Source organism: Mobula hypostoma, chromosome 11 (genome assembly GCF_963921235.1).
Source record: "Mobula hypostoma chromosome 11, sMobHyp1.1, whole genome shotgun sequence".
Classification (NCBI taxonomy): domain Eukaryota; kingdom Metazoa; phylum Chordata; class Chondrichthyes; order Myliobatiformes; family Myliobatidae; genus Mobula; species Mobula hypostoma.
The window spans coordinates 113,080,840-113,102,008 of NC_086107.1; the positions used below are offsets into that span (position 1 = coordinate 113,080,840).

Genomic DNA, 21,169 nt, shown 5'->3' on the forward strand with positions numbered 1-21,169 from the left:
TCAAAATACCAAGTATGTTTATTATCAAAGTATGCATACAGTGTCCAACCCTGAGATTTGTCTTCCCACAGTCAAACAAAAAAAAATCAAACCCCTCTCCTGCCCAAAAATCAAGTTGTGCACACTGCAACAAAGCAAGAATGAGTGAAAATATAAAAACAGAAAATCAAGAGTCCAATCAAACTACTGTCCAAGCCATAAACCACAAACCCAGAGGGAGACAGGGAGACAGGGAGACAGGGAGACAGGGAGACAGGGAGACAGGGAGACAGGGAGACAGGGAGACAGGGAGACAGGGAGACAGGGAGACAGGGAGACAGGGAGACAGGGAGACAGGGAGACAGGGAGACAGGGAGACAGGGAGACAGGGAGACAGGGAGACAGGGAGACAGGGAGACAGGGAGACAGGGAGACAGGGAGACAGGGAGACAGGGAGACATCCCCTCTGGAGCAGCGTGCAAGACAGAGAGAATGTCACACAGATACCTTTCTCCTCATTAATTTTAAAACTGTAAATTGTCACTAGGGCATAGCTGAGAGGTAGAGGTTTGGAGGGTTGAGGGAAACAGAGAGGAAAAACTGGGCGTAAATGTACACCAGATGGCTTTGTGAGCTTAAGGTCCCATTTTTGTGCTGCTGTCAGCAGCAGTCAAAGCCAGGGGTGCTGAGTTGTTTGGGAACAGAAACGGAGACAGGCAGCGAGTTTTGGAGAACAGCACTGAATAACCTCGAATGGCCCGCCCCTCTTTCCCTTGAGAGCCTCTGACTTTGCAAAAGCCCGTGCAGAGTAAAAATGAAATGGGCCGGTGCACATCCATGCTCGAGTGTCCGAGAACAGGGAGGGTGCAGGGTCCACAGGCCCTCTGGAGACCTCCTGGGATGGGTGGGCACTGCAGGGGCTGGAAAATGGCTGTGGTTTGATTTGACGTCTGAACTGAGAATGATGCACCCATGTTAACATTTATATTATTTAGAACTACAGCACAGAATGGACCCTCCCGGCCCAGCTACAAACCAATTTAACCCCAGTTTAACCACAAGACAACTTACAATGACCAATTAACCTACTAACCAGTATGTCTTTGGACTGACAGGGGACACCAGCACACCCGGACAGAACCCCTGCATTCCACAGGAGTTGACATGCATCCTTACTGAGAACGTCAGAATTGAAATCCAAACTCCGACCCGACCCCCCCTTCCACCCCCCTCCACCCCGGCTGTAATAGCGTTGCGCAAACTGCCTCGTACCAGAGGTGCCCTTAATTATAAATCTTTCTTTTAAAAGAAAAATGCAACTTAGGCAGTTTACAAACAAGATTGAATGTATTTCTGTTCCTTCTGAAAGAGGAAGCAAGAATGTAAACCCTTGCAAACAGTGAAAGTTGAACAACAGAACTCTGGGAGCCACAGGGACCGGCAGGGGCTGGGGGGGTGGGGGCAGAGACTGTGCTCAACTCAGCAGATCAGGCGGCAATGATGGAAGGGAAGACAAATGTCACATTTTAAGCCAAGACTCCACCAGGACCAGAGGGTCTCAGCCCAAAACCTTGACTGTCTATTCCCTTCCACAGAGCTGCCCAGTTCCTTCAGCATTTTGTGTGTGTTGCTCTAGATTTCCAGCATCTGTAGAAACTCTGTGTTTATCATCAGATCAATTGGGGTTGAAAGGGCCTCAAGACTCCCAAGATGTGGATCTGAGAGCACTGGCTCCCAGGTAAAAAAAAGTCTTGGTTTTAGAATTCTAAACATCAAAACGTTCCTTGCTCCATATTCCCTTCCCATCCATTACCTCATCACAGTGTTCCCCCAACTCCAGTCTCCACCCATGAAGATCAAGAGGGGCACAAATTTGACTGGGCATCAGTGAACGTCATGGCACAAGCAGACACACGGTATGAAGAGAATTCCTAGAAGCATGGTTTTCCGTGAACAGTTCTGTAAACAGACCTGTAGACCTCCATCCTAAGTGGGCAAAGATCCTGACCACAACACCACACAGCCAATCAGCGACGAGCTCTCGTCCCTGCATCACGATTGAGTTTCCGTAATGACAGCCAATCAGCTGACTGATACTTAATTAAAGGCCAAGCATTCAGAGGACGTGCCACAAATTAACAGCGCGCTGATGATGTCTCGCAAGACGTTTGCAAATGGATTGCCAAGATCGGAGAACAGCTCAACCCAATCACTCCAGATTAAAGATAGATTAGCTTTATCGACACGTAGTGATGGGCATCGCTTGAGCCAACGGCCAACACAAAACTAGGACGTGCTGGGACGGCAAGCAAGAGTTGCCACACTTCCAATGCTAGCATAGCATGTCCACTACTCACGAACGCTAACTTGTGCGTCTTTGAAATGTGGGAGGAAACCAGAGCACTTGGAGGAAATCCATGCAGACACAGGGAGAAAGTACAAGATCCTTACAGACAGCGGCGAGAACTGAACTACAATCTTCTGATCATTGGTGCCGTAAAGTGGTTATACTAACCCTTACACTGCCATGCCAAAATTTAATCACTTCACCAGCAGTGGGCTCTGCTTTCAGCTGCCTATGGACCCAAAGCTCAGGACTGCCTCTCCTCCCTCACAATTCTCATAAAAATCCTCTCCATTTGACGTTCTTGCTTACCTGCCCCCAAAAATCTGCTCAAATTTTAGATTGGTGATCGCTCCAGTGAAGAACCTTGGGATCAGAAATAAAGGTCAGGCCACTCCTGTGGGAAGAGAAACAAGAGTCGATGTGGAAAAAAAAAATGGTAAAATTGTCTGTTTTTCACTCCACAGATGCTGACTGGTATGCCGAGTGTCACACACAAGATGTTGAAGGAACTCAGCAGGCCAGGCAGCATCTGTGGAAAAGAGTGAACAGTTGATGTTTCAGGCCGAGACTCTTCACCCGGTGTCGATTGTTCACTCTTTTCCGTAGAGGCTGCCTGGCCTGCTGAGTTCCTCCAGCATTTTGTGTGCGTTGCTTTAGATTTCCAGCATCTGAGGAGTTGCTTGTTTGTGATGCTGAGTGTTACCAACATTTTATGCTTTCGTTTTAGATTTCCGCCCTCACACCACGCCTTTTCAACCACAGTGGGTTCTGATCAAGTGGGACCTGTACATATTGGCCCAATCAAGCGACTTCCCCAATTAGCCCAAGTTGCATGGAAATGGTTAAAAAATATATAAAAAAGACAACTGAGTACCAAATCAGGTTTGATTTTGTGGTATTCTACCATCACAAAGTACTTACCTGCAAGAGACACTTGCACCAACAGCTAAAAGATGCTTGCAGTCTCAAAATTGGTATGGGGTGGGGGGGGGAAATAGGGTTTTAAATTCAGGAGTCACACCTCCAGCTCCAGCCTTCTCAACTCTGGGGTTCTAATTCCAATTCAATAATTTGGACCTTTTTCTTCCAGGACTGAGAGAATCTAAGGAGGTTGGCTTAACTAAGAGTCATGCAAGAAAATAATAAACACAAACAACGAGAAATTCTGCAGATGCTGGAAATCCAGAGTAACGCACACAAAATGCGGGAGGAACTCAGCAAGTCGGGCAGCATCTATGGAGAGGAATAAAGGGTTGACGTTTCAGGCTGAGGCCCTTCTTCAGGACAGGAAAGGAAGGGGGGAAACACCAGAGTTAAAAGGTGGGGGAAGGGGAAGGAGTCTAGCCATTCTCCTCTGACCTCTCTCATCAACAAGGCGTTTTTGCCCACAGAACTGCCGCTCACTGGATGTCTTTTTAATGTTTCATACCATTCTCTGTAAACGCTAGAGACTGATGCGCATGAAAATCCCTGGAGATCAGCAGTTTCTGAGATACTCAAACCACCCCATCTGGCACCAACAATCATTCCACGGTCAAAGTCATAATTCTTCCCCATCCTGATGTTTGGTCTGAACAACTGTACCTCTTGACTATGTCTGCATGCTTTTATGCATTGAGTTGCTGCCACATGATTGGCTGATTAGCTATTTGCATTAACAAGTGTACCTAATAAAGTGGCCATGGGGTGTTCCTTCACAGAGACAGACAATTCTTAAATGTAAACCAAAGTTAATCATTTCTTTAATTCCCTCAATTACAAACCTCATGAGCTAAATTTAACATCACTATGGCAACTATTCCCAATAATGACACCTTTTTAAAAATCATTTCAATTAACTAATCATACATTATAATTTTTGCCCATGAATGGCTGCAAAATATACTTTTATTACCACAAAATGCAATGCCAACCTTAGAACAGGGAAGTAACAATTGAGGCACGCAAGCCTCCAGGCCCTACGACAAGGTTGTGGTCTTCTTGGAAGCGGGAAGTAACACTATTACCTATTATAAAGGCTACTAATTTGCCATTCTGTCCTTAAAAACCACCTTATTTACTTACTTAGAGATACAGTGCAGAATAGGCCCTTTCAACCCTTTGAGCTGCACAATTGAGCAATCCTCCAATTTAATCTTAACTTAATCACAGGACTATTTACGATGACCAATAAACTTAACTGGTATGTCAATCAGAAGGAGACACTAGCAGAGATGATGGCACAGTAGCAATTTCTGGGAGCAATTGGGAAGGTGCAGCATAGAAAAAGTATTCTAAAAGCAGGATGCAACAAAGACTGACAAGAGAAGTCAAAGTCGACATACAAGAACAAAGAGGGCATATAATAGAAAAAAAATAGTGGGAAGTTCAAGGATTGGACTTTTCAAAACCAACAGAAGGCAACTAAAACAGTCATAAAGAGGGAAAAGATGGAATACAAAGGTAAGCTAGCCAATAATATTGGAGGTTACCAAAAGTTTCTTCAGATATATAAAGAAAAAAAGAGGCAAGAGTAGATATTGGATCTCCGGAAAATGATGCTGGAGAGGTAGTAATGGGGGACAACAAAATGGTGGATGAAGTGAATAAGTATTTTGCATCAGAATTCACTGTAGATGACACTAGCGATATGCTGGAAGTTCAAAAGTATCAGGTGATAAAAGTGAGTGAAGTTGCCTTTTCTAAGGACAAGGTGCTTGGTAAACTGAAAGGTCTGAAAGTAGATAAGTCACTCGAAGCAGATTGTCCACAACCCAGGGTTCTGAAACAGGTGGCTGAAGAGATTGAGGAGGTATTGGTAATGATCTTTCAAGAATCAATGGATTCCAGCATGGTTCCAGAGAACTGGAAAATTTAAAATGTCACTCCACTCTACAAGAAGGGAGAGAGGCAGAAGAAAGGAATTATAAGCCAGTTAGTCTGATTTCAGTAGTTGGGAAGCTGTTGGAGTCAATTGTTAAGGATGTGGTTTTGGGTACTTGGAGGCAAATGGTATAATTGGCCAAAGTCAGCATTGTTTCCTTAATTTTGCCTGACAAACCTGTTGGAATTCTTTGAAGAAATAACAAGGATAGACAGAGGAAATTTGTGTAAGCAAGGGTGTAATGCTGAAGCTTTATAAGGCCTCACTTGGAATATTGTGAGCAGTTTTAGGCCCAGTATCTAAAAAAGGTTGTGCTGACATTGGAGAGGGTTCAAAGGAGGTTCACCAAATGATTGCAGGAATGAAAGGGTTACCAGGAGAGGACATATTGATAGCTCTGGGCCTGCACTCACTGGAATTAGAAGAATGAGCAGGGTGGGAAGATTTCATTGAAACCTATCAAATGTTGGAAGTCCTCAATAGTGTGGATGTTTTCTGTGGTGGGGCCGTCTAAGACCAGAGGGCACAGCCTCAGAATAAAGGGACGTCCATTTAGAAAGGAGAGGAGGAGGAATTTCTTTAGCTGGAGAGTGGTGTATCTGTGGATTTTGTTGCCACAGGCCAAGTCACTGGGTATATTTAAGGCAGAGGTTGTTAAGATTCTTATCAGAGCATGAAGGGATACGGGGAGAAGGCAGGAGATTGGGGCTGAGAGGGAAAATGAATCAGCCATGATGAAATGGCGGAGCAGACTCAATGGGCCGAATGGCCTGATTCTGCCCCTATATCTTATGGTCTTTAGAACGTGGGAGGAAACTGGAGCACCCGGAAGAAATCCACACATTCTACAGGGAGGACGTACAAACTTCTTAGAGAAGTCACTGGGACTGAACTCTATACTCCAATGCCCCGAGCTGTAATAGTGTCACGTTACCATGACGACCATTACACATTGCTTCCAGTGCATGTCCAAACTCAGTAAGTTTATAATGTAACTCTATCTTAAGTTTCTGCCTCTTCATTCCAAAGTATATATTTTTAAATTCTCCATATAAAATACAGAACATTCAAAATATTTTTGTATTATTTCTTCATTTAACATGAACATATCTAGTTTTGATCCATTTATAAAAAAGTTAAAGTTCATGAGGTTATGAAGTAAATTTTAACCCAATTTGTGTGTAGAATGTCTCTCTGATCTCCGCTGCTCTCCAACTCCTCCACCATGTGCCTATCACTTGTCATCTTACATAGAACATAGAATAGTACAGCACAGTACAGGCCCTTCGGCCCACAATGTTGTGCCGACCCTTAGACCCTGCCTCCCATATAACCCCCCACCTTAAATTCCTCCATATACCTGTCTAGTAGTTTCTTAAACTTCAGTAGTGTATCTGCCTCCGCCACTGACTCAGGCAGTGCATTCCTTGCACTAACCACTCTCTGAGTAAAAAACCTTCCTCTAATATCCCCCTTGAACTTCCCACCCCTTACCTTAAAGCCATGTCCTCTTGTATTGAGCAGTGGTGCCCTGGGGAAGAGGCGCTGACTATCCACTCTATCTATTCTCTGTACACCTCTATCAGGTCTCCTCTCATCCTCCTTCTCTCCAAAGAGTAAAGCCCTAGTTCCCTTAATCTCTGATCATAATCCATACTCTCTAAACCAGGCAGCATCCTGGTATATCTCCTCTGTACCCTTTCCAATGCTTCCACATCCTTCCTATAGTGAGGCGACCAGAACTGGACACAGTACTCCAAGTGGGGCCTAACCAGAGCTTTATAGAGCTGCTAGAGTCATCCTGTTCTTCTTGCTCTCCTACCACCTTTTTACTCTGGCTTCTTCCCCCTTCCCTCCCAGTCTTGAAGGAGGACTGGAAAGAGTCAAATAATGGTGCACTTGATAGGTTGGCACAGGCTCAGTAGGCCAAAAGGACTGCTCCCTTTGTCCCTGCTGTAATGAGGGACATGCCTGTGCTATCACAGAATACTACAGTATCGTACAGGCCCTTCAACCCACGATGTTTAACGGTTCAACGGCTCCATTTAATATCAGAGAATGTATACAGTATGCAACCTGAAATTCTTATTCTCTGCAGACATCCGTAAAAGAGCAGAAAACCCCCAAACGATGAATGACAGAAAAAAAATCAGAAGAACCCCAAAGCCTCCTGCCCCCGCCCACCCAATCTGACCTTTAACCACCTCTAAGATCAATCTAACCCTTTCCTCCTACATAGCCCTCCATTTTTCTATCATCCATAAGAGATTAAGTGACCCTCACGTATCTAACTGTGTTGCTGCCACAAAACAACAAGTTTCACTTCAAAAAATACCAGAAATTGTGCAGGTGCTGGAAATCCAGAGCAACACACACAAAATGCTGGAGGAACTCAGCAGGTCAAGCAGCATCTATGGAGAGGAATAAAGAGTCGAGGTTTCAGGCTGAGACATTTCTTCAGAACTTCACAGAAATTTCACTTCATAATCAGTTAGTGATAATAAACACAATGAAATAATCTGAATCTGACTCTGAAACATAAGATCATATGACATAGGAGCAAAGTTAGGCCATTCAGCCCATTGAGTCTGTTCCACCATTCCATCATGGCTGATCTCGGATCCCACTCAACCCCGTACACCTGCCTTCTCGCCCTAGCCTTTGATGCCTTGACCAATCAGGAAACGATCAGCTTCTGCCTTAAATCTACCCATAGACTTGGCCTCCACCATAGTCTGGCAGAGCATTCCTCAGAATCACCACTCTTTGGCTAAAAAAAAATTCCTCCCTACCTCTGTTCTAAAAGGTTACCCCTCAGTTTTGAGGCTGTGCCCCCTAGTTCTGGATACCCCACCCTAGGGAACATCCTCTCCACAGCCACCCTATCTAGTCTGTTCAACATTCAGTAGGTTTCACTGGGATCCCCATGGATTCTTCTAAATTCCAGTGAGTACAGGCCCAAAGTTGCCAATCACTCCTCATATGTTAATCCCTTTATTCCTGGAACCATTCTCGTGAACTTCCTCTGTACTCTGTCCAATGAGAACACACCCTTTCTGAGATATGGAGTGTTGACAATACTCCGCGCGGCCTGACTAGTGTCTTATAAAGGCTCAGCATTATCTCCTTGCTTTTGTATTCGATTCTCCTTGAAATGAATGCCAACATTACATTTGCTTTCTTTACCACAGACTCAACCTGTATATTAAGCTTTTGGAAGTCTTGCACGAAGACTCCCAGGTCCCTCTGCCCCTCTGATGTTTGAACCTTCTCCCCATTTAGATAATAGTCCGCACTATTGTTCTTTTTATCAAAATGCATTATCATACATTTCCCAACATGATAATATAGAAAACAAATCTGAATTACTGCAAGTATATTAAATAGTTAATTTAAAATTAGTGCAAAAATAGAAATAAGAAAGTAGTGAGGTAGTGTTCATGGGTTCAATGTCCATTTAGAAATTAGCTGGCAGTGGGAAAGAAGCTGTTCCTGAATCGCTGAGTGTGTGCCTTTAGGCTCTTTCGCCTCCTACCTGACGGTGACAATGAGAAGAGGGCATGTCCTGGGTGGGAGATCCTTAATGATGGTCGAGGCACAGAAGGAGTCATGGTCTGCCACTGCAACCAAGGAAGACCCCAGTTTGTGACGACTACTCGTACCACAGGACCCGGACTTCCGAGGTCAAGAGAGTTGAACTGTCCGAGTGCACTGGGTTTTCCCGCTTTAAAATTCTCCTGCACAGGTCTCCTGACATTGTTGGATATGACGGAGAAGCAACCGTGATGACGTAACATTGTTATGTTCATGCCCAAGTCAACAATACTCAGGGGAATCTCAGAACTTCAAACCCGCCTCCACACAGTAACACCCTCCTCCCTCCAGGCATCCAGCTCAGAGCTTGCTCAACAAGGTGAATCAGCCTCGGAGAAACTACCTGTTGCTTAATAAGGCAAAGCTCCTGGAAACCTACCTGCCATTTTTCGGAGTTTCCCCAGCAGGCTGGCATCTGACTCACTCATCATGGGAACACGAGCCTGGAGACCACAGCGTGAGCTGGATGGACAGCTGGACCCGTGGTGGCTTTCTGGCCGCAGAGTGCTTGGATATTGCTTGCTGCCTTTAAACTCACTGAATCTATCAGGGAACTCTACTACAGGAGGCCACTAAGCTGTGCCGGTGCGTGGCCGCGCAATAACTGCAATGTTCCCGCGCACATAGCCTTCATTGCTGCGCAGCAGGAATTGGACGCAGCTACAAAAGGTTTACGAAAGGTGAAAGATCTTTGTTGTACTCTATTCACTATACCCTTCAATTGATAGATAAAATGAAAAGTATAAGTTTTTTCAGTTTCCATTCTAAATATTCAAAGTTTGCATATTACAAAAAAGAAAACATTTAAAGGGTTATAAACACAAAATACTCTGCAGATGCTGGGGTCAAAGCAACACTCACAACACGCTGGAGGAACTCAGCAGGTCGGGCAGCGTCCGTGGAAACGATCAGTCAACGTTTCGGGCCGGAACCCTTCGTCAGGACTGAAGAGGGAAGGGGCAGAGGCTCTATAAAGAGGGTGGTGGGAGGGTGGGAAGGAGAAGGCTGGTAGGTTCCAGGTGAAAAACCAGTAAGGGGAAAGATAAAGGGGTGGGGGACTTCACTTGTGAGTCTGTTGGGGTCATCTATTGCATCCGGTGCTCCCGGTGCGGCCTCCTCTACATTGGTGAAACCCAACGCAGATTGGAGGACCGCTTCATCGAGCACCTCCGCTCCGTCCACCACAACAGACAGGATCTCCCAGTAGCCACCCACTTCAACTCTGCTTCCCATTCCCATTCAGATATGTCAATACATGGCCTCCTCTACTGCCATGATGAGGCTAAACTCAGGTTGGAGGAGCAACACCTCATACACCGTGTAAGTAGTCTCCAGCCCCTTGGTATGAACATAGAATTCTCTAACTTCCAGTAATTCCCTTCCCCTCCCTTCCTCTATCCCTATGTCACTCTGCCCCCTCCCCCAGCTGCCTATCACCTCCCTCATGGTTCCGCCTCCTTCTACTACCCATTGTGTTTTCCCCTGTTCCTTCTCCACCTTTCCTGCCTATCACCTCCCTGCCTCCCCTCCCCCACCCCTTTATCTTTCCCCTTACTGGTTTTTCACCTGGAACCTACCAGCCTTCTCCTTCCCACCCTCCCCCCACCTTCTTTATAGGGTCTCTGCCCCTTCCCCCTACAGTCCTGACGAAGGGTTCCAGCCGGAAACGTTGACGGTTCGTTTCCACGAATGCTGCCCGACCTGCTGAGTTCCTCCAGCGTGTTGTGAGTGTTGCTTTGACCCCAGCATCTGCAGAGTATTTTGTGTTTACAACACTTTAAATGTTTTTTTGGTAATATGGTTTTCAGGCCGTGTAAAAATTTCCTGCTCAGCTGTTGCAGGCATTCCCTGGGTGACCAACACCTAACCTTCCGGACACCCTGATCGAACAAGCATTTGGGCAATCGGTGGGCAGGATGAGAGTGAATCTGCTGGCTTCTGTTGGGCTGCAGCCACCTCCTGCCGGGTGGGAAATGACGCATTTCCGCGTGCCTCCTCTCTGCAAACCCCCTCTGAGCTGCAGCAAGCAGGGTGTAGCCCAGCAGAGCTGGAGCATTGAGCAGATTCGCTCACCGGGTCGGTGAAACAGGTTGGCGGCCGCTCCTCCCGTGACCGCTCACTGTTCCCGCGACCTTGCACTATTCTGATTCACTCCAGTTACTAACTTCCCCCGGGATTGGGACCCTGCTCCAACCTGGGGAACACATCTACCAAGTAACATATATAACAAACGTACTGTGTTTGGGCAACTTTCAACAGTCTAGAAGGTCTGCTCGACCGTCACTGAAGTCTCATGGTTGGTGGACTATCTGAGCTCTACTTTAAATCGCGAAACAAAAGATTTGGCAGACACCATTATTTTTCCTCGAGCCTCATTCATGCACTTTGGTCCACTGCAGAGATTGTCCACGGCAGCACAACCCTACTCCAGAAGAGAAAAGGAAGTCTCGATACGTGAAGCTTCTCTGCTTTCACCTTAACGGCAGAAGCGCATCATGGTAGAAAGGTCATGAAGGACCCCCTCCCCTGCTCACCACCACCATCCAGGTCAGGCTCTCTTCTCACTGCTGCCATGAGGGAGGAGGTACAGGAGCCTCAGTTCCCACACCACCAGGTTCAGGAACAGTAACTACCCTTTAACCATCAGCCTCCTGAACCAGTGTGGATCACTTCACTCACCTCAACACAACCTATGGACTCACTTTCAAGGACTCTAGAACTCACGTTCTCAGTATTATTTATTAATTTGTTTTGTATTTGCACAGTTTGTCAACAAACTGACACAAGAACCTTGGTTGCTACTCAGTCATTGTGTGTCACTTTCTATTGGTTTTATTGTATTTCTTTGCTCGACTCAGAATGCCTGCAAGAAAATAAATCCCAGAGTAGTGACTGGTGACATATACGTACTTTGAAAATGACTTTATTTGAACTTTGGAACTATGATGCCTTGTGCTTTCCAAGACACACCTCTGAACTGCAAGGACTGTGAAAATTCCCAGTGCTCCAATAAAGTAGCATCATGGCCCTCACTGGGGATTAGACCTGCACCGCACGAAATTCATCAGTTCTGGGGAGGGAGAGTCTAGGACCAAACAGCACAGCCTCAGCGTACAACAGAGATGAGGAGGAATTTCTTCAGCCAGACGATGGTAAACCTGTGGAATTCATTGCCACAAACGGCTGTGCAAGCCAAGTCATTGAGTATATTTAAAGCAGGGGTTCTTGATTAATCAGGCTGTCAAAGGTTACAGAAAGGAGAATGGAGCTGAGGGGGATAATAAATCAGCCATGATGGAATAGCGAAGCAGACTTGACGGGCCAAATGGCCTAATTCTGTTCCTATGGCTATGCTGACCATCCATGAATCCTTCATTTGTCTCACTTTATTCTTCTTAGATTCCCATTAACTCCTCCAGAGTTAAACTAGTGTTTATCTTCTTGCTGCCCATTACGCCAGTGGCACTTAGGGAGGCAATGAAAGTCCTCCATCTCTGGTGGTGTTCAGTGGTTTTCTTTCAGATTTCACTCCTGTCAGTCATGCAAGTCCCGGGTGGAGACTCAGGAATACCATCGCACTCAGATATAGAAGGGTTCTTCATTGCGGTTTCTGTAACAGTTTTTTTGTCCAGTCGGGGTTATTAGCCCTGAGCTGAACCCCCGAACCTGGAGGACCGGTGGACCTCTCTTAGTCTGGCCTCTACGCTTTGACCTGTTTGGCAGGGGTGACCCTACCAAGAGCCAAAGCCCATTACGCCAGTGGCACTTAGGGAGGCAATGAAAGTCCTCCATCTCTGGTGGTGTTCAGTGGTTTTCTTTCAGATTTCACTCCTGTCAGTCATGCAAGTCCCGGGTGGAGACTCAGGAATACCATCGCACTCAGATATAGAAGGGTTCTTCATTGCGGTTTCTGTAACAGTTTTTTTGTCCAGTCGGGGTTATTAGCCCTGAGCTGAACCCCCGAACCTGGAGGACCGGTGGACCTCTCTTAGTCTCGCTTTGACCTGTTTGGCAGGGGTGACCCTACCAAGAGCCAAAGCCCATTACGCCAGTGGCACTTAGGGAGGCAATGAAAGTCCTCCATCTCTGGTGGTGTTCAGTGGTTTTCTTTCAGATTTCACTCCTGTCAGTCATGCAAGTCCCGGGTGGAGACTCAGGAATACCATCGCACTCAGATATAGAAGGGTTCTTCATTGCGGTTTCTGTAACAGTTTTTTTGTCCAGTCGGGGTTATTAGCCCTGAGCTGAACCCCCGAACCTGGAGGACCGGTGGACCTCTCTTAGTCTCGCTTTGACCTGTTTGGCAGGGGTGACCCTACCAAGAGCCAAAGCATAAAGCCCTGACTCCAGCCAGCCGAGCTCTCCGGGTCATTGAGGCACACAAACCTCCAAACCCCACGACAAGTTTGTCTCCCCAGTTCTGATGAAGCACTCTTGACCTTAAACATTAACTTTTTCTCTTTCCAGTCACCGTCTAATCTGAGACTTTCCAGGATTTTGTTTCTATTTTAGATTTCCTGTGCCTACAGTTTTCCTTTTCCATTATTTTGTGCTGTCTCTACACCATTGACTATACTCATACTACGACCCAACTTGTCCTACTGATCAAGATGCCATGTAAGCTAGACCCATGAGTTTATGTTTGACCCATATCCCTCTATTCCTATTCATATACCTGTCCAGAGGGGTGTATAGGGTGTCCAGGGAGGGGCAACAACTCTGGTGAAGGGGCTTGTTGTGCCCATTCCAGGCCAGCTCACTCACCTTTGGTCCCCACCAGACACTCAGCTCTCACCTGTAGCTCCAAGTATCACTTTGCAAGTGATAGTGGCCACATCTATAAACCAGACGAGGGTATCCAGCAGCCTTAAACCCCGGTGAAACAGGGTCATGCCTGTCCCAGCACGCGAAGTCAGCACTGGGGGACGGGGCAGATGAGATCTACGGTGAGATCCAAAGGCCAAGAAGGTGGTTCTACAACGCTCCACGGGGAGTGAAGGGCATGACAAGGCACAGAAGACGTCATGGTCATCCACTGTAACCAAGGATGACCCCAGTTTGTGATGCTTGTTCGTACCACTAGACCCAGAGTTCTGAGGTCGAGAGAGCAGAACTGCCCCAGTTTAAGGCTTTTTCACTTTAAGAACTCTCCTGCACAGGTCTCCTGTCATCGTTGGACAAGATGGACAACCACCACCTCAATGTACTGATGTCTATTAAATGTTGTTATGGTAAACACTTAAACCACAACTACTTGCTCTGGCTGCTCGTTCCAGGTATTCACCATCCTCTACATGAAGACGCCCCTTTTAACTCTTTCCCTGTCACCTTAAACCTACGCCCTCCTCTACAGAAGAGAGAACCGTCTTAAAGTGGGGGGGCCACTTAGTTCGGCACCTCCACTCAATCCACCAAAAGCGGGACTTTATGGTGGCCTAATATTTTACTACAATTCCTGTTCCGACATGTCGGTCCATGGCCTCCTCATGTGCCAAGATGAGGCCACCCTCAGGGTGGAGGAACACCTTGCCTTTAGTCCGTGTAGCCTCCAACATTATGGCATGAATATTGACCTCCTTCTGGTCAAAAAAATTTGCCCCCCCCTTCCCTATCCCCCATTCTGGCCTTTTACCCATTCTCACCTGGCTATCACCTCCCCTTCGGTCCTCTCCTCCTTTCCGCTATCCTCTATCAGATTTCTTCTCCAGTCCTCGACCTTTCCCACCCACCTGGCTTCATCTATCACTTTTGAGCTGTCCTCCCTCCCCCCCACCAACTTTTATATTCTGGCATCTTCCCCCTTCCTTTCCAGCCCTCAAGAAGCATCTCGGCCGAAAACGTCACCTGTCACATTTCCACGGATGCTGCCTGACCTGCAGAGTTCCTCCAGCGTTTTGTGGGTGCATCTCTCGTTACTGTTTCACTTTCTCTGGAGGGAAAGACTGTAGGTTCATCTTATCTATATCCCTCATGATTTTAAAAACTGCTATAGACACTCCTTATGATAATACGCTCAACGTTACTCCTCAATCTCCTACACTCCAAGGAATAAAATCCTAGCCGGCTCTAGGTCTCCCTGTAACTCAGACCCTTGAGCCCTGGCAACATTCTAGTTAAATCTTCTTGGTGAACTGTGCACTTCGACCAGAAGATACAGGAGCAGAATTAGGCCATTCGGCCCATCAAATCTACTTTACCTGATTATGACTGATATATTTTCCCTCTCAATCGCATTCGTCTATGATGTGCTTACTAATTAAGAACCCATCAACCGCCGCTTTAAATATACCCAACGACTTGGCCTCCACAGCTGTCTGTGGCAATGAATTCCACAGATTCACCACCCTCTGGTTAAAAAAAATTCCTCCTCACCTCTATTCTAAAGGGATATCCTTCTATTCTGAGGCTGTGCCCTCTGGTCCGACACTCTCCCACTATAGGAAACATCCTTCGCACCCACTCTATCCAGGCCTTTCAAAATTTGGTAGGTTTCCATGAGATCCCCACCATTCTTCTAAACTCCAGTGAGTACAGACCCATCAAATGTTCCTAGTACATTAACCCTTTCATTGCCAGGATAATTCTTGTAATCCTCCTCTGATCTTCTCCAATGCCAGAACATACTTGCTCAGATACATTTTATTTATTGTTTTGAGGTACAGAACAGTAACATGGCCTCCTGGCCCAATAAGTCTATGCCACCCAGTTACATCCCCATGACCGATTAACCCACTAATCCGTACATCAGTAGAATGTGGAAGGAATTTGGAGCACCTGGCAGAAAGCCAGGGAGAACATACAAACTCCTTACAGACTGCAGCGGGAATTGAACAAAGGTCACTGGCGCTGTACAGCGTTACGCTAACCGCTATGCTACCATGCCACCCCTGACTTATAGGGAAGGGTTGAATAAGACTAAAGAGTAGGGAAATGAGGGGAGATTTGATAGAGGTATACAAAACTATCAGGAGGTATAGACAGGGTGAAAGCTTGCATGCTTTTTCCACTGAGGTTGGGCGAGGCTAGATTTAGGGTGAAATGCGAAGTATTTAAGGGAAATTTGATGGGTAAGTTCATTTAGAGGGTGGTGCGAGTGTGGAACGAGCGGGTGCCCAAAACCAGGGTCCAATTGTGGTCTAACCAATGCCTTCTCATCAACTCTGCAGCGTCCCAGCAAACAAGGTCTGCCAACCATTTCCTCTAGTCAGGCGATGCACGTGTCCAACATGTAATTCTTGAAACTTTCTAGGAGTTTTGGGTTAAGACATGTCTTTGGTATTTGGTACAATCTCTTCCTTCATCCGTGGTTTCACCGCACGACTGGACTTGTCAACCGGCAGTATGTTGAGGTCCACAGTGCCAATGTGACCCCACCTGTCAAGGACCGCGTGGTGGCTACCCGTGCAGCAGCCTCCCTAAAGTCACGCTCAGGCATTGTCCATTAAGGGAATGCACCCTAAAATCCCAATTATGTGCATCTCGGATCAGCCTCTGAGGACCCATCAATAGACAACCCCTTGGGGGAACATCAACAGCTAGATCACCTTCACCTTTCTACGTACAGTCAAGAGTCACAACACACTGCAGCACAAAACCAGGCCCTTCAGCCCATCTAGTTCCTGCCAGGCTGGTCCTCCGCCGAGTCATAGCTACCTGTAGATGGGCCATAGCTCTTCCCTCCCCGCTCATCCCTGTACCTATCCAAACTTCTCCTCAATGTTACAATTGACCTCACCTCTACCACTTCTGCTGGCAGCTTGTTAGACACCCTGAGTGAAGATACCCCTCAGATTTACCTTAAAATTTCACATTTCACCCTCAACCTAGTCTCACAAACCTGAGGGGAAAAGACTGCAAACATTCACCCTGTCCATACCTTTCAAGCTTTGTATTCCTCTATAAAAATCCCTCTCATTCTCCTGTGCTACAGGGGAAAAAGTCCCAACCTATTCAACCATTTCCTTTAACTCGGGTCACGCCCCAGCAATATCCTTGTAAATTTTCCCTGAACCCTTTCAAATATTTTTCCTGTAGGTAGGTGACCAGAACTGTACACAATACTCCAAATTCAGCTTCACCAACTTCTTATACAACTTCAACATAAGCTGTGCTGTTGCATTATACTGCCCCCAACCCTCCAAAGACTCTGACCACCAAAGTTCCCCCTATTTTTTTTTCACTTTTACAGTTGTGCAGACCAACCATTAATCTAAGCAAGAATTTATTATATTTAAAAAAAAAACACAGCTTGAAAACCGCGTGGTACCTGAATGAAACATACAAAATAAAATCCCAGCTGCACGGCAACAAAGGCTATGTGCGTGGGAGCATTTCAGTCACGCGTGGCTGCGCACCCGCACAGCTTAGAGCTTAAAGATGTACAGTGGACAGCATTCTAACTAGCTGCATCACTGTCTGGTAGTATGGGGGTGAGGGGGCTACTGCACAGGATCGAAATAAGCCGCAGAGTGTTGTAAAATTAGTCAGCTCCATCATGGGTACCAGCCTTCATAGTATCCAGGACACCTTTATGGAGGGGTGCCTCAGGAAGGAGGCATTCATCACTAAGGACCCCCCCGCCCACCCTCAACCCAGGACATGCCCTGTTCTCATTGCTACCATCAGGGAGGAGTCTGAAGGCACACACTCAGCGATTCAGGAACAGCTTCTTCCCCTCTGTGATCTGATTTCTGAATGGACATTTAACCCATGAATACAACCTAACTGCATTTTATTTTTGGTTTAGCACTAATTTTAATTAAACTATTAATATACATATATTCTTACTGCAAGTTAGTTTCTTTTTCTCTATTATTATGCATTGCATTGAACTGCTGCCATAAAACGAATGTATGCCGGTGATATTAAATCTGAATCTGAGCAGTGCAGACGCTCTGACCACTTCCTGTGTTGTGGAGCTCACTGACTCGTCCTGTAATCCACTGCCCACCGTCACTACTGATCGTCCTACAGAATGGTGCCCCGGACAGCACCATTACCATGCTATCCCTTCCAAGGTGGTGGTGGTGGTGGGGCGGGCTAAGACTAGGGCACCCAGAGGCAGAGAGGGGTATGGTGGAAGACTAGGGTACCCAGAGGTGGGGGGGGGTGGAAGACTAGGGTGTCCAAAGGCCGGGGGGGGGGTGGAAGACTAGGGCGTCCAAAGGCCGGAGGGGGGGAGGTGGAAGACTAGGGCGTCCAAAGGCTGGAGGGGGGGGGTGGAAGACTAGGGCGTCCAAAGGCCGGGGGGGGGGTGGTGGAAGACGAGGGCGTCCAAAGGCCGGGGGGGGGGGGGGTGGAAGACCAAGGGCGCCCAAAGGCCGGGGGGGGGTGGGGGTGGAAGACCAAGGCGCCCAAAGGCGGGTGGGGGGTGGAAGACTAGGGCACCCAAAGGCGGAGTGGGGGGTGGAAGACTAGGGCGCCCAAAGGCGGAGGGGGGGTGGAAGACTAGGGCGCCCAAAGGCGGAGGGGGGGCGGGGTGGAAGACTAGGGCACCCAAAGGCGGGGGGGGTGGAAGACTAGGGCACCCAAAGGCGGAGGGGGGTGGAAAACTAGGGCACCCAAAGGCGGGGGGGGGGTGGAAAACTAGGGCACCCAAAGGCGGGGGGGGTGGAAGACTAGGGCACCCAAAGGCGGAGGGGGGGTGGAAGACTAGGGCACCCAAAGGCGGGGGGGGCGGGGTGGAAGACTAGGGCACCCAAAGGCGGGGGGGGGCGGGGTGGAAGACTAGGGCACCCAAAGGCAGAGGGGGGGTGGAAAACTAGGGCACCCAAAGGCGGGGGGGGAAGACTAGGGCACCCAAAGGCGGGGGGGGGGAAGACTAGGGCACCCAAAGGCGGGGGGGTGGAAGACTAGTGCGCCCAAAGGCGGGGGGGGGTGGAAGACTAGGGCACCCAAAGGCGGGGGGGAGGTGGAAGACTAGGGCACCCAAAGGCGGGGGGGGGGAAGACTAGGGCACCCAAAGGTGGGGGAGGAGAGAATGATAGAGAAGCAGGCGGGGGGAGGGAAGCAAAAGATGGGATAGCGCGAATGTGGGGCGGTGAGAAGGAGAGACAGCCGAAACTTCTTTTGAGCGGTACAGAAAGGCAAAGTCAGAGGTACTCGGATCGCTGCCGGCACCGTGGACCAAGCAGCGGGTCCGATCCCTCATCAAACTCACCCGAGGGTCCGGAGCGGAGCTTCCAGCAGCGGCCGAAACTCACCGCCAACTTAGCGACTAGTTACAATGATACCCCGACCGCGCATGCGCCGAACCCACCACTCGCCTCCTCACTTCCTAATTGTAAAGGGGTAAAATTAGCCGATTAATGTCCGCCGACCAAAATAAGCAAACTGTAAGAATCCAGCCAGTCTCACCCCCACCCTGGTTTGAACACTTAGTCCCGCTGTTTAGGACAGTGTGTATTGCTCAGTTACGAACCCAGATGGATCCCAGTGGGCAAGACCATGTTCACTCTTTTAAAGTAAACACAATCTGGCAGAGAGAGCGTTATCAATTAAGCAAGACTGTTGTAAAAAAAAAACTAACGTCCTTCCAGGAAGGAAAACTGCCGTATTTACCTGCGCTGGTTTCTGTGAAACTCCACACCCAAGCACCGTGATCGGTCCTCAGTCAATCTGTGAAGTGACCGGCCGCGCTACTCGGCAACTACACTACCTCCCCCTACGAACCGTGCCCACATCCTGTAAACGGGCCGAAATAAATAGAAATTTCCTCGACAAGAAGAGGAGAAAAACCCAAAATGCAGCTGGCGGAAGAAGGGAAAAAAACCTGTGTATGCTGTCTCGCCGGTGCAGGAATTTCCATTGTGCCCAGACGGATATGACAATAAACCAACCTCAGTCTGAAGCATCGGATCAGAGGGACAGTTAGTCACACGAAGTTCTTCAGCCACCGGACCCGTTAACACCCATTTACACTTTACATCTGTTCCATAGATACCGCCTGACTTGCTGAATTCCTCCGGCACTTTGTCCAGCATCGGCAGCCTTGCTCGTGTTTGTGATTTACTGCCCTTTTTCACCACTTTTCCCATTAATTATCGTCTAACTTTTAAAACATCTTTAGTTTGTGCGTGTGGACACTCGTGAGTCTAAGAGAGTACAAGCGCCCAGTGGCCACTTTATTAGGTACGCCGGTACACCTGCTCGTTCATGCAAATATCTAATCAGCCAATCACGTGGCAGCGACTCGGTGGGTAAAAGCATGAAGACATGGTCAAGAGGTTCAGTTGCATTATTTCGTACACAAAGTAGTCATATAGTCATAGTCATACTTTATTGATCCCGGGGGAAATTGGTTTTCGTTACAGTTGCACCATAAACAATAAATAGCAATAAAATCATAAATAGTTAAATACTAATATGTAAATTATGCCAGGAAATAAGTCCAGGACCAGCCTATTGGCTCAGGGTGTCTGACCCTCCAAGGGAGGAGTTGTAAAGTTTGATGGCCACAGGCAGGAATGACTTCCTATGACGCTCTGTGCTGCATCTCAGTGGAATGAGTCTCTGGCTGAATGTACTCCTGTGCCCAACCAGTACATTATGTAGTGGATGGGAGACATTGTCCAAGATGGCATGCAACTTAGACAGCATCCTCTTTTCAGACACCACCGTCAGAGAGTCCAGTTCCATCCCCACAACATCACTGGCCTTACGAATGAGTTTGTTGATTCTGTTGGTGTCTGCTACCCTCAGCCTGCTGCCCCAGCACACAACAGCAAACATGATAGCACTGGCCACCACAGACTTGGTGTTATATGTCTCCTTCTTATGGGTCCCTGCACATAGAGGTGTTGAGGGGAATGAGTGCTCAGCTGTTGAAAGTTTTACCATGGATATAGACCTTTCACTTAGCAAATCAGAAGCTAAGAGGTTTGTGGATTGAAGGATTAAGGGGTTACGACAAGACTTGTGGGATAAGGGGAGACAACTTCACAGAGTTGATCACCTCCATCATGGTCACTTACCTCCGTAGTATCCAGGACGTCTTCAAGAAGCGGTGTCTCAGAAAAGTGGCATCCATCATTACGGACTCCCATCACCCAGGACATGCCCTCTTCTCATTGCTAACATCAGGAAGGATGTGCAGGGGGCTGAAGGCAGATAGTCAATGATTCAGGAACAGCTTCCTCCCCTCTGCCATCCGATTTCTGAATGGACATTGAACCCATGAACACTACCTCACTACTTTTTAAAATTTATTTCTGTTTTTTGAACTATGTATTTGAACTTAGCTAATTAAAATGCATGCATATATAATTACTGTAAGTCATTATTTTCTATATCCATCATGTATTGCCTTGTACTGCAGACAACTAATTTTACAACATATGCCAGTGTATTAAATCTGATTCTGATATTGACTCAACTTAGAATTATTC

At 47.4% G+C, this 21,169-nt stretch overlaps 1 protein-coding gene across 6 annotated transcripts in view; it reads right to left on the reverse strand.

Annotated features, from left to right (window-relative positions):
- The window catches only part of bcl2l12 (BCL2 like 12), a 54,185-nt gene extending 34,334 nt beyond the window's left edge, over window positions 1-19,851 (reverse strand). Inside the window, exons 1-3 of one of the 6 annotated variants that reach the window (XM_063062924.1) lie at window positions 19,344-19,851; window positions 18,943-19,059; window positions 2,636-2,720 (exon numbers count right to left, since the gene is read on the reverse strand). The gene's annotated coding sequence lies outside the window, so the exon portion shown is untranslated. Of the gene's footprint in view, window positions 1-2,635; window positions 2,721-9,162; window positions 9,220-18,942; window positions 19,114-19,139; window positions 19,195-19,343 lie in introns of those variants that run through there. The other 5 variants (XM_063062928.1, XM_063062929.1, XM_063062926.1 and 2 more) reach the window with 5 other exon arrangements.
- Between the last annotated feature and the right edge of the window lie 1,318 nt (window positions 19,852-21,169).